General features: G+C 39.9%; 1 protein-coding gene across 2 annotated transcripts in view; it reads left to right on the top strand.

Annotated features, from left to right (window-relative positions):
- CUNH4orf19 (chromosome unknown C4orf19 homolog) overlaps positions 1-15411 on the top strand; it is a 37948-nt gene that overhangs the window by 14791 nt on the left and 7746 nt on the right. Inside the window, exons 2-3 of one of the 2 annotated variants that reach the window (XM_015594884.2) lie at positions 8138-8187; positions 14520-14663. The gene's annotated coding sequence lies outside the window, so the exon portion shown is untranslated. Of the gene's footprint in view, positions 1-8137; positions 8188-14519; positions 14664-15411 lie in introns of those variants that run through there. The other variant, XM_006919066.3, reaches the window with a different exon arrangement.

Genomic DNA, 15411 nt, shown 5'->3' with positions numbered 1-15411 from the left:
ACTTCATAAATAGAAAAGGTAATATCCAAAGGGCATTGGAGTACTGGCAGGTTTACAGGATGGTTGTCAGCCGTTGTTCCTAGGGCCCCTGCTGCTGTGAGAGACGCATCTTGCTGCCTCTGCCTGGGAAGAGCTTGTGCTGCACAGAGAAAGGTTAACTTAATAGGAGTTAAGAATTCAAGTCTGATCACTGTGGTCTGTTGTGGAGGATTTCTACCTGGGACAGCTCATTGCTGGACAGGTTTTCCTTGCTCTTTTACCTGGCATTCCAAATTTGAATAGCAGCTATGCCTTGTGGATCCAGTATTTCCTGGTTTGTGATGGAGAAAACAGCCTCCTGGCTGGTCTCTAACTGCCAGGGCCTATAGGTCATGCTTAGGTCAGAAGAAAATGAAAAAAATGGAGAAAAGCAAGGAAAATCAAAATTATCTCCCACATTACAATTATGTAATGTTTATAATCAGTAATGGAGACTCTGAACTGGGAAGCTGTAAGGGGTGTGACTGCCAAAAATGGAAAGTTCTAGAGTGTTAAGCTATAGAGTTAATTAACGAGAAGAGGGTCACTCTTGGAATAATTTGCAGTCATTTAAAAGTCATTACAGATATTTTGTATTGTTATGGAAAAGTCTAGAGACATAATGTTAAGTGAAAAAAAAAACAGGGCATGAATATTGGGTCAAATTGGTATGCATATGGACACAAACTAAAACAAATCTTGGAAAAAATTTAACACCTAACGCAAGATTAGGTTGCTATGGTTATGGCTGACCTTTTTCCCCTTTTCCCAAACTTTGTGTGCTTATATGTGTATGTGTATGCATGTATATTATTATATCTATTTTAAAAATATATGTTATATATAAATATCTATACATACAAATATACATATCATTTTTAATGAAAAAGGTCTTTAAATATCTGGAAAAGATTGGAGATATTTATCAGCAGAGCAGATGGAAAAGAAAAAGTTTTTATGCTTTAAAAAAAGACTTAGAATTTGGCATATACTGAGGATTAAACTTTAAAATCTATCAAGAGATGAGTGAATTTCGCACTCTACACTGCAGATATCTATGCTTAACTGGAGTAACCAGGAACTTTCTTTTCTCTGTAGAGATCCTAGATATAAATCACGGTTTTGTTTTCCTTGGTTTAAATGACATTCCTCTTTGATCATTCCTTCACACAGTGAAAAGATATTTCCTTGTGCAAAGTAGTGGTTAACTTCTCATAACCTCAGACAACAAAGGGGCCCCTGTGTGAGCAGGCAGGAATTCTTCTTGGAATACAGGGAAGGCCCCCAGCTGAACTGTAGCCAAGGAAGATGTTGGGAAGCTTGCAAAGCTTGTTGAGAGAAAGGAGCCCAGCTGGAGATCTTTTCTTGCTTTTCAGATATTGGCCCTGCCTGGGGCTGGGGGTGGGGAAAACCCATAAAAGAAAACCCAAAAACAAGCCTGAGTGCATTTACAAATTACAGGGGAAAGTTAATTTTTGCAGCCAGTATTGGTGCCAGCTCAGGCTTATCATATTTAGAATTTAACTCCACTTGGAAAGAAACTTCTTGTTTTGGTTTTGGTTTTTCTCACGGAAGTTAAAGAAGGTAACATGGATGGACTGTCCACTATATGGTAAAAACTCCTGAGTAGAAACCTATCTGAGGATAAGTCATGGGCAGGCTCGAATTCACCTTGGCTTCTTCCACACTTGTTCCCCCAGTGAGTCCAACATGTTGTCATCAGTTATTATGAACAATGAATCTCATCAAGTCTGGTCCTTAGCACAGCATTCCTGGCCCCACCCCACCTGACCCCAGCCCATCCTTGTGGGTGTATGTCCCACCATGCTTTCTTTTCCACCACCCACAAACCTTCCCTTGCAGCCACCTTTCTCACATCCTTCAACTCCCTTTAGAACTTGGGAGGCTAGTGAGTCTGATCAGTGCCCTTCCCACTTCTTCCCGTTGCCCTGCTTTGAACAGAAATTCCCCTTCCTGTGGTAAGTACTTCAGTTCATGGTCAATGATAGCTCCTTTAAGAAAAGCCAGAAAACAGATGATGAGAAGAAATGAGAAGTGAGGAGAGCCAGCTCTCTGCATTGAGAAGTCCCTGTCTACCAGCCTACTTCTTGAATGTCGGAGATTAAGAACAATGAGGGGCATGGCAACTGTCATTCTGTGCTTCTGCCACTTGCTTATCCTGATTCATGCTTTATCTGTACACTTCACATCTAAAAACCGAAGGCCCTGGGGAGGCTGAGAGATTTGCTCAAGACCACACAGCTAGTAAGTAGTGGAGCTAACATTCAAATTCAGGTGTTTCTGAGTTCTCCAAAACTCTCCCTTCTTTCCACTGTGCAAAAGTGCTTTCCCGAAGACTCACAGACTTCTGGTCACCAACAGCATTTGTCCTCAACATCTTTGGGTGGGCAAACAGTATCAGGAGATGTAAGAAATACTTCTTCCTTGCTCTAGTGGTGGCTCCCCTTAAAAACTAAATTTCTAACAGAGTAAAAATTCCATTCCTTGTGCAGGTAACTCAGCTGGTTAAATATCAAATAGCTCTGTAAGGCTCTATTTACTAATAGACCCATGGAATGTGATCCCCTGTGGGGTTTAATGTACTTGAATATGCTGTAAAAAAAAAAAAATCACCATTTAAGAACCTCTGGACCAACACCATCTAATAGAATTTTCTGCAATGAGGAAAATGCCCTAGGTCTACACTGTCCAGTATAGTAGCCACTAGCCACATGTGGCTTTGGGGCATTTGAGATGCAGCTGGCTAGTATAACCAAGGCTCTGAACTTTTAATGTGTTTAATTTTAACTAATTTAAATTCAAATAGCCTCGTGGCTAGTTGGCTAGTAGTTACCATATTGGACTACGCAGCTCTAGACTATTCTGAAATGTTGATTGCTGGTCACTGCATTTTCATAATACTTTGCCTATGAGCTCCATTATATCACTAGATCATAATTATTTGTTTATGTTTTGCCTACCTCACTTGGTTGTAAGCGTTATGTCTTATCCTGGTATGATCTTGTATAAGCACATGGCCTGGCCCACAGTACTAGATGTTAACTAATTAATGTAGGTTAAATAAATGGATGTCAGTTGGCATTTTCAAAAGCATCATTGTTTTCCTTTGCTATCATCTAGCTTACCTTTCATGACTTAGCTCTGATGACTAGATCAGTTCCTGAATCTTTGTATGAAGCCCAGACTGCTCACTTGTGAGCACATTTTTCTTTCTTCAAAGTAAATCACCTTTTTGCTGATTGTTTCAGTTATTTGCATCTGTTTCTCTAAACGAATGCTTCTATTGCCATTTCTTGATTTTTTTTTTCCAGTTTTAAACATCATCAACTACAGAAGATGATTTAGCTTCTATCCCCTGGCCCACTACACATAAAGAATATTCCTACTCCCCACCGACCTCCCCCCCACACTCCAGTTTTAATTAGATGAATATCTAGTCTTTATTATACCTATGTAAATGCAATTCATGGGTAAGCCAGGTAGAGAATTATATTTCCTTTCCTGCACAGCTTTTTCTCTAAAGACCTGCCCAAGCTGGCATAGCCAGAAAAAGGCAGTGGCAGGATTCAAATTGAGGACTTAGGACTCCCAAGCTCATCCTCATTTCCCTAAATCAGGCTGCCACCTGAGTTAAACTCCCCAGTCCCTCATCCTGGTTGTTCCCTATTGTATAAATCTTTCTGTTTAGGACACTTCAATTATTCTACCAATTTCACCCCTTAAAAGAAAACTGCCCAGAGCCTCTTGTCCTTCTGCAGCCTGAACAAGCTGTCCTCTAGCTGTGCACACTGCTAGTGTTCTGGGATTACCCATCGCCGTTGTCCTGGGGGACGCTTCGGTCTCTCTCCTGTGTTTAATGCTCAGTGTGCGATATCCCTCACCTTCCCTCCTGGTTTCCTCCACTTGTTTGTTACGTCTTCCAATAGCCTCCTTCCCAGGATGGGAAGGTGTGTGGATGGTAAATTTTTTTATATCTGAAAGTATCTTTATTCTACCCTCTCACTCACTTGGTAGTTTGGCCAGGTTTAAAATGATTCGTGTGTGTTTGTTTAAGAAATCCAAAACCATTCTGCTCTCCAGATCTTTGTAAATGACCCAGGTTTTGTTTGTTTGTTTGTTTGTTTGTTTTGGAAGCCTGTTGGATCTCCACTTTTATCCCAGTTCCGAAATATCGCAGTGATGTATTTTGATTTTGAGTCTATTTTTATTCATTGGGTTGGTCACTTGGAGAGTGCTTGCATCTAGACACTCATGTCCTTCAGTCATCTGGAATTTTCTCAAATAATTTTGTTGATGAATTTCTCCCCTCCTTTTGTTTGTTCTCTCTGGAACTCCTATTGTCTGGATATTGGACCTCCTGAATGGACCTCTAATTTATTTTATTTTTTCTATTTGATTTTCTATGTATTTATATCTTTTGCTACTTATGTGAGATTTCTTCATCTTTCTCTTTTAGATTCTCTATTGAAATGTTCATTTTTTTCTGTCTTAATTTTTAAAACAAAGAGCTTTTTTCTTGTTCTCTGTTTTTTTAAATAGTCTTTTGTTCTTTTTGGATACAAGTGACATGATGAAGATTATTTTTGTCAGTTGTTTTGTTTTCTTCTCCCTACTCTTGGTTTGAAGGGCTTTTTGGTTGGTTGGTTGGTTGGTTGGTTGGTTGGTTGGTTGGTTGGTTTGGGTTGGTTTTGGTTGGTTTCAGTCTCTCTCTTTCATGTTAGAGACTTTCCTCAGATGTCTGGAGGACAACTAGAAGGTGGCAGCCAACATTCCAAGAGCCAAGGAGGGGAGCAGGCTGAGGGTGTCAGCATTCCATGTGCACACATGTACTTAATCACCCGGTTTGGGGTTCCATACCCCTGCCCTTTGCTATGTGTTCCCTACTGTGTTCCTGGTCCAGAAACCCTCTTTTACCCTTCCTAGACACTAAACTTATATTCTTGGTTGAGATGGAGAATGGTTGAGATGGAGAGTGCAGAGGGATTTTAGAGCTTAATTGCTTCTTAAACACCTTCCAAATTATCCTGATTTTAGCCCTCCCCTCTTCATTCCTACTTTCCTAAAACCATTAAGGATTCTACAGTCTATATTGAGCTGCTGACTTACTAGGTTGGTTACTTCATATCCATGGGCTTTTGGTTTTTATCTCCTGTTACTCTATACGTTTATACCCTTTTTCCCTTTTAATGGAAGATGGCTGCATGCACTTGTCCTGTCTGCCTCCTTTCTCTTATTATCTCCCCATCTATCATGTCCACTCAGGAGGCTGAATGCTGAATCCAGGATCTCTAAAATACTGCACGTGGTTTTCCTTCAGCTTTCCTGTTTACGGAACCATCATTCTTCCACCTGTCAGCCTCCAAGAATAAGAATAATTTTAATAATTCCTTTTTTTCTGTCACACAAATTTTTACTTTCATGAATTTCTGGCATTTTTCTTCCTTAAAATTTAGTACATATTTGTGAAAAACCTGATTTCTTTTTGAAGTATCAAAGATAATGAGAAGTATCAAAGATAATGAGAAGTTCCTTCGAATCAAGGAACTTCCAATAGTAGCAGGGAAAAAAAAATCAAGAACATGATGATGATGATGATGATGATGATGAAGGGAAAAAAAATCACGAAAATGATGACGATGATGATGACGACAACAACGACGATGACAGAGATGATAAATGAAAAAATCGCAGCTAACATTGAGATTGTAGTTTGTGCCAACCACTGTGTTCTTTTATTTAATCCTAACTATCCTCTGAAAAATAGTACTATTATAATTGTCATTTTGCACATAAGAAACAGGTAGTGAGGCAACAAAACTTTTCCAAGACACTATACAAAATAAATGTATAAACCAATGTGCTGAGAGAAATCAGGGACAATAGAAATTAATGCTTAACTCAAAAGTCGAGGAAAGCTCGAAAAACTAGATTTCAAAATTTACTCTTTCCTCTGAATTCCCTTTGATAACACCACACACCAGGCTCTTTACATTTGTCACTTAATTCAAAAGATCAACTTTTGGCAAGTCTCTCTGTACCTAACCATTTTCATTTCCCCTACTTAGTACTAGCAGATGATATATTGCCTCCGCACTGTCCTTCACTGCTCAAGAACCTATTCCCCTTTGCCAATCATGTCATGTTTGATCTTCTGGGCCTATTTTCAAGAGCCTTAGTACATATGTCATATCCATTCCCCAAATATATGACATAGGTCTCTCTACCCGTATACAAGTCACATTCTTTCCTACCATTTTGCTTTTACTAAAACCGTCTTCTTGCGGAACTAATTTTTACCTGTCTCTTATGGCTTCATTTTTATATAAAGCCTTTCCTGGCAGCCTGAAACCCAACTTCCATGATGCTTAGTATTTTTACCTATTATTGGGTCCTCGCCATGTACAACCCAATGTAATATCAGTGCTAACTTGCCCAACAAATTAGCCATGTACCAAAGGCACCAACAATTTAGGAATGCCAAAAATATTTTATTTTGAAAGAATTTATTATTTCAAAGAGTCAGCTTGAGGAAAAAAACAGAATGTCTTTTGAAGTTTTATTTTATGGCTATTATTTTTTTGTTACTACCTGATCTTTAAAGTGCTTAGAGCTCTTACCATTCTTGCTCCATCCTTGGATATTGTTAATTTTCATCTTAGTTGTTGGGTAAATGAACTATGTCTTTGTATAATTGTGCCCAAGGTAGGCACTCATTTAATATAGGATATTTTTAATAAAATTTGTGCATAATATATTCATTCCTGAAACAAAAATTATAATATAGGATTAAGATACCAAATTTCGTTGAATGTTAGATGTCATCAATTATAACATGTACCATTGTCTTATGCACCAAAAAAAAGAAAGAAAACAATGTTGCCAGTTTAACCATGATGTGCCAATAATTGTAAGATAGATGCTAATTTCAGAGATGTTAAGAGGTAAATGAATACATGTGCATCTTGGGTTTGATAAAATGTGTACATTGTTGTTTTATAATACATTGGTGTTAGGCATCTTAAAATTATCAATGATATTTTTAAGTCAGATTTTTAAAAGACATGCTAAGTACCATCTAAATGCAAGTCACTGTGTGAAGAAGTACAACATGTAGATAAACAATGATAAAGCCATGACCCTTTCCTATTAAGAGTTTACAGTCTAATGGAAGGAATGTTATATAAGTGAATTACGAGAAAGGTAGAAAGTGATCAGAGCCAGTTGAAGTAGTTGAAGATCCTATAACCATTAAAAGAATAGAGTAATTACCTTTAGTTTGGATTTTCAAAAAATCTTCACAGAGGAAATGATGTTGAAGGATGAGTAGAATTTTGCAAACTGTTGATGGGCACGGAGGCATGCCAACTGGAGATTATAATATGTGCAAAGGCATAGAAACAGAAAAATATAGGCATGTTTAGAAAATAGTGAAAAATCCAGATTAGCTGGAAATAGGAGTGGCTAGAGGAGTTTCAGAGATAATTTTGAAAGGCCATTGGTGCCATATAGAGGAAGGCCTTAAATGCTTAGCTGAGTTCATTAAAGACTTGAAAGGCAAGGCAGAACCACTTAAAGATTTTTAAAAGGGGTGTGGCTAGTAGGATAAGAGCATTTTTTGAAAAATTTATGTCTATAGAGAGTGAATCACTGTAATCATCCCAGAGAAGTTGGTAAAACTCTAAACATTTGCTTTACTTTCAAATTCTATACATCGTTATTTTCATTATAAGCAAAACTATTTTATAAATTATGTATTCTGTCTCCAAGAAGCAAATCTCTTGAATTTCTTTCTGCTTAGTTGAAATTTTACCCATCAGAGCCATAGCTTTTGGTTATTGAACAATTCCAACAAGCTGAGTATGTGATAAACAGCTCACATACTCTGCCATTTAAATCTCATTTTATAGAAGAAACACTGAAATTGGGTAAATTTTTAATTGCCCAGTATCAGGAACTGAGCCAACTGTTCCAGTTCGAGAATTCCATTACCCCACAGCATTGCCAGTGCCCCTCAGAAAGTGCTACTTTGTTGGTACAACTTGTCTGTGACATGGAGGCCACTTGTAGACTTCAATTTTCAACTTTTGTATTGTTGCAGGGAGACAAGTTAAACTGCTAGAGAAACCTCATGGACAATCTCCACAATAGGTAAGTTATTTTCTTAATGCTTTAGGGGAAAAGTCTATTCTTTCTACTTTCTATTAAATTTCCTATTCCTTGGTCTTTCACTACAGTTTTTATTACTTAAAGCATTAAAGCCAGTAGACAGAGCAATCCCCAAAGTCTGTTTCTTTCTAGCTTATTCAGGTTTGAGTGGAACTCCGTTATTTTTCCTCTTTACTATTGTTGTTTGTGGATACAGTTCTAAAATATGTGAGATGAGACATGACCCAACTAAGTTTTCACTCTGAAAGATTTTAAGTGAATCTATCTCCCAAGGCAATTTGGGGTTTCTCCAATAAAGATCATCCCTCCAATGAAAATCATCCCTCCAGAATAATGATTCTTGGAGTATCGTCCCAAGACCAACATCAGCAGCCTTACTGAGAACTTGTTAGAAATGCAGATTCTTGGGCCCCACCCCAGACCTAGATCAGAAATCTGGGAGTGATGCCAGCCCTCCAGAATATTCTGATACACTCTCAAATTTAGGAACCAAACTGTAGGATTACAGACCTTCTTCTCTTTTGTTTCTCTCTGGGTCTTCTCCCCAATTCCCTTCCCATTTCCATCTTCAGCCTGGGATATAATCAGCTCTATATCTTATTCCTATTCCCTCCTGTGTGATCCTATTCCCTCCTGTGTGATCCTGAAAGTACTATGTGCATTGTCCTTGTTCCCCTTTGTAAATACTAGATGGTCAAGCTACCTCCTTCATGCACAACCTTATGAACCTTTGAGGTGCACGTCATCTACCTATTCTGTCCTTTCCCCTACTTATTGCTTTCATCTGGGGACTTTTCAGCTAAACAAATTATTCAATACCACAGGATCAAAGTCTTCTTGACTCTACACTCCGGTTATCTCACCTCCACTGCAATTAAATTAACTTCCATTGACATATCCAGGGCCATGTCATTAACAGTAAACTTTAATATACCAATGTCAAAACACCATCTTTTAGCTCTCCAAACTTCTCAAGTTCAAGATGCGGGTCACTGGCTTTTTTTAAACCTCATTGGGACGACTATTCCCTAAGATTCCCTTCTTTCCTTAGGCAAACTCTCAGCAGACTGCCAAACCTATCCGATAGAGACCGTGCATTACGGTCCGTTGCTTCAGCCACCCTTGCCAGCACCCTTAAAATCAATCCCTGTTGTCTTTTACCTCAAGCTGAGACCATATAATAACCCACATTTCTGGGCCTTTACCCAGATGGCCGGACAGTGCTGGGAGAGGAAAACATTGCAAAGACTGCACGTACTGGCATCACTCAACTTTGGTTTCTGACTGCAGCCATCCGTCAGCACTGCTCAGCCACCTTTCAGTGGTTTCTCTTCCCGCCACACACTATTTCAAACCTGTGACACTTTGAGCTTTCACCCCAGCCCCTCCAACAGACTGCCCTGCCCACCATCTCAATAAGAAAGCCAAGCTTTGCACCCCTCCAGCCTCCCACCCTGCATCGAGAAATATATCCCTGCCCTCGTTTTTTTTAAGGAAGAAGTGAGGATCCCCACTTCTTTCTAAAGGTGATACCTTCATGGGTGATCTTGACTTGATTTCCTCTATTTTCCCTCAGTCTCTCCGTTATCGTCGGTTTCTTTCAATTATCTTCTTTTCTTCTCAGCATCTCAAATGTATTTAACCCTCATTCTCTATAAAACCATCCTATAGTCCTGTATCCTATATCATAACTGCTTCCTTCTTCATCCCCATCCTCTCCAAACTCAGTGAGAGTCTTCCATGCTCCTTTTCATGTGTACCACTCATTCCTCAACCCGCTGCACCCAACACCCACCTCCGAGGTTCTGTAACTTTCCCTCACTTCTTACCATTAACCTCCTTGTCGCTAAAACCAATGTGCACTTTTCTATCCTTTCCTTTTCTCTATGGCATTTGACGCTGTTTAGTGCCAGACTCCCTCATGTCTAACTCCCTCCTCTCTCGTTTCTTGAGAGCAATGCCTGATTTCCCTCCTCTTCTCTGAACATGCTTCTTAGTCTCCCTCATGAGCTCTTCCTGCTCTACCTACTGAGAACAGACATGTCAGGTAGGGCAGTGAGCCAGAACTCACAGGATCCGCATAGGTGAAAAGGTAAAAAAGACGTCACAACAATCAATTAAACAAAATGGTCTAAATTGTGCTAAGGAGGCAAGGTGAAAGGTAAGGCGGGTGTGCAGTACCTGAGATCTAACCCGGCTGGAGGTGGTGTGACAGAGCAAAGGAAACAGCCTATGACAAGGTTTTTGACCAGGAAAGAAACAAATTTAAAAGAAACCTAATTTAAAGGAAACATAAGTTTAAAGATTTGAAAGAAAGCCAGTGCAGCCAGGGAAAAAAGGAGAGAAGAGGCACTAGAGAGTTGTATAAGCTGTAGAAAAGACTTTGTTCTTTATCTTATAAGATTCTCATTGGTTTTCAGTGAGTTATAGCTGTTGATTCTCATTAGTCACTCTATTATATTCTATAGAGTCACTTCAAACAATGAATTAGTGAACAGTGAACCATCACTCCTAGGAGAAATGAGTGGTTAGGTTCCTGGGAGCCTCTGGTCACCACATTTTCCTCACTCAAGCAATATATAACTTTGTTTTACAATACATCACCTTTCTTTATGTGTGTTTCTGTTTAAAGTCACCTTATTTAATAAATACATTGTTAATCCATCAATACTGAACTCAGGGCTAACAGCACTATAACTCACTCCTGAACAAATTTTCTCTGTAAAGCATATTATAACCTTCCTGCTCTTCAGAACACTAGTTGGCATTTCCATAGTATGCCATTTATAAACGGCAAAATTACCAATAAAAAGCACAGAAATGTGACACTAAATAGACCATGAAAAAGCCACTTATTCACAGTATGAGAGCTGAAACAGGAAGGCACAGTGTTGCTTTGTTTGAGCTTAGCTAGAAATGTGTGCATTAAATGACTCGAATTCTTTACCTCTCTGTACATGTCCATGAATGACCTCAAAAGCACCCCATGTATTGATTTGGGGGGTTACAGATAAATTTTAACAAGTAGATGAATTCACAAATACAGAGTCCACAAATAATGAGGATTGATTGTAACATAAAGCCCATAGATTAACACTTGGTATATAGGGTGCTCTGTGTAAGTTTGATACTTTTATCATCTTCTTTATTATTATGTTATTAAATATCCTGAGAGCACTGGACACCTTTAAAAAGCTTGAGGCAGGGGGAGCGATATGATTCAGATTTGTGTCCTGAAAAGATCACGTGACTTCTGTGTGGAAAACACGAGCGGAGACAGGTGACAGGAGGATATTGCAGTAGTCCAGGTTAAGAAAGAGGTGCTGATGTTGTATTTAGAGCAGGGCAATGGCAGTGCACATGAAAAGGGCGGGCTTAAGAGAGACACTGTAAGAGGCAGCATTTCTGCATTCCTGAGCTGGCGTTGCATTCCCGCTGGAATGTGCTCTGGAACTCCACCGGCACGTTATCTGCTCACCTTTGGGCACAGCCTTTTCTAAGCTAACCCAAATTGATTGAGGCGCACCTCACCTTCTGTAACATGTTATACGATGTTTCAGTCTAGTACATATAACACTATATCAGTCATCTATTTATACATCTGTCTACCTTGCTGAACTGTTAACTCTTTCCAGATCCCTGGAGTCAAGTTCAGAATTTAGCACATAATAGATGCTCAGGAAATATTTGTTGCATTAACAAACAACAGGGATCCTAGTAACTAGCTGAGTGTTGCCTCCAGCAGGGACTCAGGGAACCTTACTCAATCTTTTCAAGTGCAGAAATTATTTTTTACTATAATTCAAAAAAATATCAAGGTCTCGATTCTGCACACGGGGTCAGCTACAAATGTGGGGCAATCTGTTTTTTCTTGTCCTCTGACTATTTCATGCTTCCATCCTTGAGTCCACATTTATAAAATAAGGTGATCAGGTCGGATGTTCCCTAAGATTCTTTGTGGTTCAGGCACTCTGGGATCCAGGAATTACCCAGAACGACTTCATTCCAAGTATCTAACTCCAAGCCGTGCATGCTTTTAAAGCTATCATAATTTGTAGCCTTATAAGGCCATATTGTATAAACTCAAATCATCTCCTCCAAAACTTCCTCACATTTTCAGAACTTAAGTTTTTCTAAGTGTTTTAAGTTTCTTCCAGTTTTTTCCTACCTCCTAGATAAGAGTATTTCCCCAAATTAGAGACATATCCTGTACAAGAGACAGACTCCAATTCCCACAGGGTTCCCGGGAGAATTCGGTCAGAAACCATTTTTATTCACGGTTTTTTTAAAAGTGACTAGCAAAGAACATTCTTACGATAACCATGAACACGAAGACAGCCAACATTTACTAAGAACCTACTACTTACCAGACACACTTTGCGAGGCACATCACATGTTTAAGTCATGTGATCCTTGTAGGAACCCTGCATGATTTGATGCTGTTTTCTCCATTTAGTGGTTAGCAAAACTGAAATTCAGAGAAGTTAAGCAGTTTACTCACGGTCACCCAGCTTAGAACGGACTGATCCAGACTGTGACTCCAGAGCCCACTCCTTTAATTACAGTAAACAGACTGTCTTCTACGTTCTTTCTTCCTGCTCTTCTGGACTCCCTCTGTGATTTTATACATGTTCTTTGACCAGTCCTTCTGGTAACATGGCCATAAAAATAAAAACTATAAGGCACTGATGCCAAGGGTGTCTCTGATGCTTTTAAGCAGACACCCTACAAAAGATTGGTGACGCTGAGCCTTCTAATGTAACTTGAACCAACGTCAAGTACATCAGCCTAACAAGCTGAGTCAAGATGAGATTTGCCAGGCGTTGCTGTTACTGTGGTGGCCAAGAGTATGAGAGCAGGGAGCCCACTGGATCTCACATTAAAAGACAAAGAACTACACGTGTTAAGTGAAAACACACCATCTTCATTTCAGATTTGTAAAATGTTCTCAAATAAACTATGTCTGTATTATCTGTGGATTCCCCAAAGTGTACTTGTTCATATTCTCAGAAACTAGAAGCCATCCAGAAGGTCATCTTCAGCTGGGTCTCAGTCTCGGTGCTGCAGTGATCACCCCGGTACAGCACGCTTGGTTTAGTTTTGAAGGGCATGGTCTGTTGGTTCATCAGTGAGCAAGGTTCTACCCAAGTAGTAGAATTTGTGGAAAACATCTAATTCCATCTCACTGATAAAAATCTGTTATTTTAAATGAGATTACGGGTATGATTAGGTCATCTCTCTATATGGTCTCAGCCACTTTCTCTTCCATGCTGTGTGATAATTTGTATGACTTCCTCAACACATACTTCAGAAGCAACTGATAAGCACATGGTGATATCTGACTTACCAACTCTAAGAGTTTTAGATATTTGTTTTAAGCTGTTGAACTGAAGCCTCCTTGAGGCATTTAGGGGCACATTAAAAGTCAGCTTTCTGCCACTACATTAATCATTGGGAATGGGGTAACGTGGCCTGGTGCCTATACTAATAATAGAAGTGCCTTCCATATTTTAGCATACATAGAGAACATCTAAACTTATTTATTAACCATCATCATTCACACTCATTAGTGATGTTGCATATTTTTATGTGATTACTTGAAATAGGGTGAAAGTCCTTATGTCCCTTATGCTTTCTCCAGTGACAGTTTCAGAATATCTATCTATATAAGAGGGATTTAGGAGCTTAGAAGGGTCTCTAGGAGACTTGTCCGGAAGTTACATTGCAAAGCAAACAGACTGATTGGGGATGGGAAGAGAACGTGACAGAATTGATGGAGAGGCCAAAGTTCTTTCCCGAATCACTGTTAACATCCACCTGTGACCTGTCCTATGTCAAGCATGCAGCAAGCAGCAACATGTAGATTAGACAATACCTATTTTTACAGAGTCCAATACTGTTGTTGTATGTTATTTGATAACATAGCCAGAAATCCTTGACCAAGATATTATTTGTATTAGATAAGGTCTAGCCAGGAAGGGGAACCCCTCCTATAAAGCAGGGGAAAGTTATATAGTGATTGGATTATGCAGGTTCAAAGAGCTGGGAAACCAAATGAGCCAGTGAGATAACACAGAGATGGTCCAAGCAGGAAGACATTACCACCCTAGGGCGAGATACAGAACTGAACTCTGTGTCAATAGATGGAGCCAAGGTGAGGCACCATGGTTCTCCCTGGCACCTTGGAGGGCAGAGCTGGTGGGCATCTAGGCTGTAGAGGAGATGTGGCCATTGCCAGAATGGACAGGATACTGTCCAAAGCAGAGAGAGCAGAAAGGAAAAATACCCTGGCGTCTCCCATCTTCCCTTTCTAGTCTTCTACCAGCACCTTCCATTGGTGGGGCCTGACCCAGAGGTCAGCGATTCCTCAGCATTGTGGTACCTGAGAAACCGAGTGAGCGCGGGAAGGCAGGACAGACCGAAGAGCAGATGGGCAGTGGACCAGCGCAGTGTCTCAGGTTCGTTCCAACTACTCCCCATTTATTAAGCACTTGTGTTGTTCCGATTAATCCTGTATTGTTAGACACTTGGTTTATTTTAACTTTTCCCTGTTAACAACCCCCATAGAAAAGGATAAAAAAAAAAATAGATAAATTAGAAAGTGTTCAAAAGCAAATTCTGGAAAACAGACAAAATTTTTAGAAACTTAGGAGGATTATAAAACTCTACCAGTGGAGGATGAGATTGGGAGCAATGACTATCGGTATTAGTTTCTGACCAAAATTATGTTCTAACCAAATGATCATGTTGGCCAGCTTTGTTTGTCCATTATTTTGTCACCAAAAGAGGTAGTGGTAATGGTAGCTACCTCCCTTTTTGCCAAAAACTCCACGAGCCACAGGGTTCTTAGGATATTATTCCTCCCGCCTTTAAGTAAAGCTCCTAGACCAACCAGCAACACAGCAAAGCAGAGAGGCCTGGTCTGCCCGGATTTCCTCACAGCAGTAAAGCAGCTGTTCCCCACGTGCTCCCGCAGCATGCCGCACCAGCTGGGAGCTTGTTAGAAATGCAGACGATCGGGCCCACTCAAACTCAGGTGGATTCCTTATGGACCCCTTGGCCTCTGCCTATCTGCGTGTCCACCAGGATCCACACCTCTGCCACACACACACTGCAGTCTGTATTCAGTAATGAAATGCATCTAGTCTGCTCCACAAAGGAGCCTACTCCCAGGAACTACAGTCCATGGAATAGGGCCAGAGCTTC

Source organism: Pteropus alecto, unplaced genomic scaffold, assembly GCF_000325575.1.
Source record: "Pteropus alecto unplaced genomic scaffold, ASM32557v1 scaffold5, whole genome shotgun sequence".
NCBI classification, from domain to species: domain Eukaryota; kingdom Metazoa; phylum Chordata; class Mammalia; order Chiroptera; family Pteropodidae; genus Pteropus; species Pteropus alecto.
Note: the sequence above shows the minus strand (reverse complement) of the source record. Positions and strands in the feature narration are given on the sequence as shown.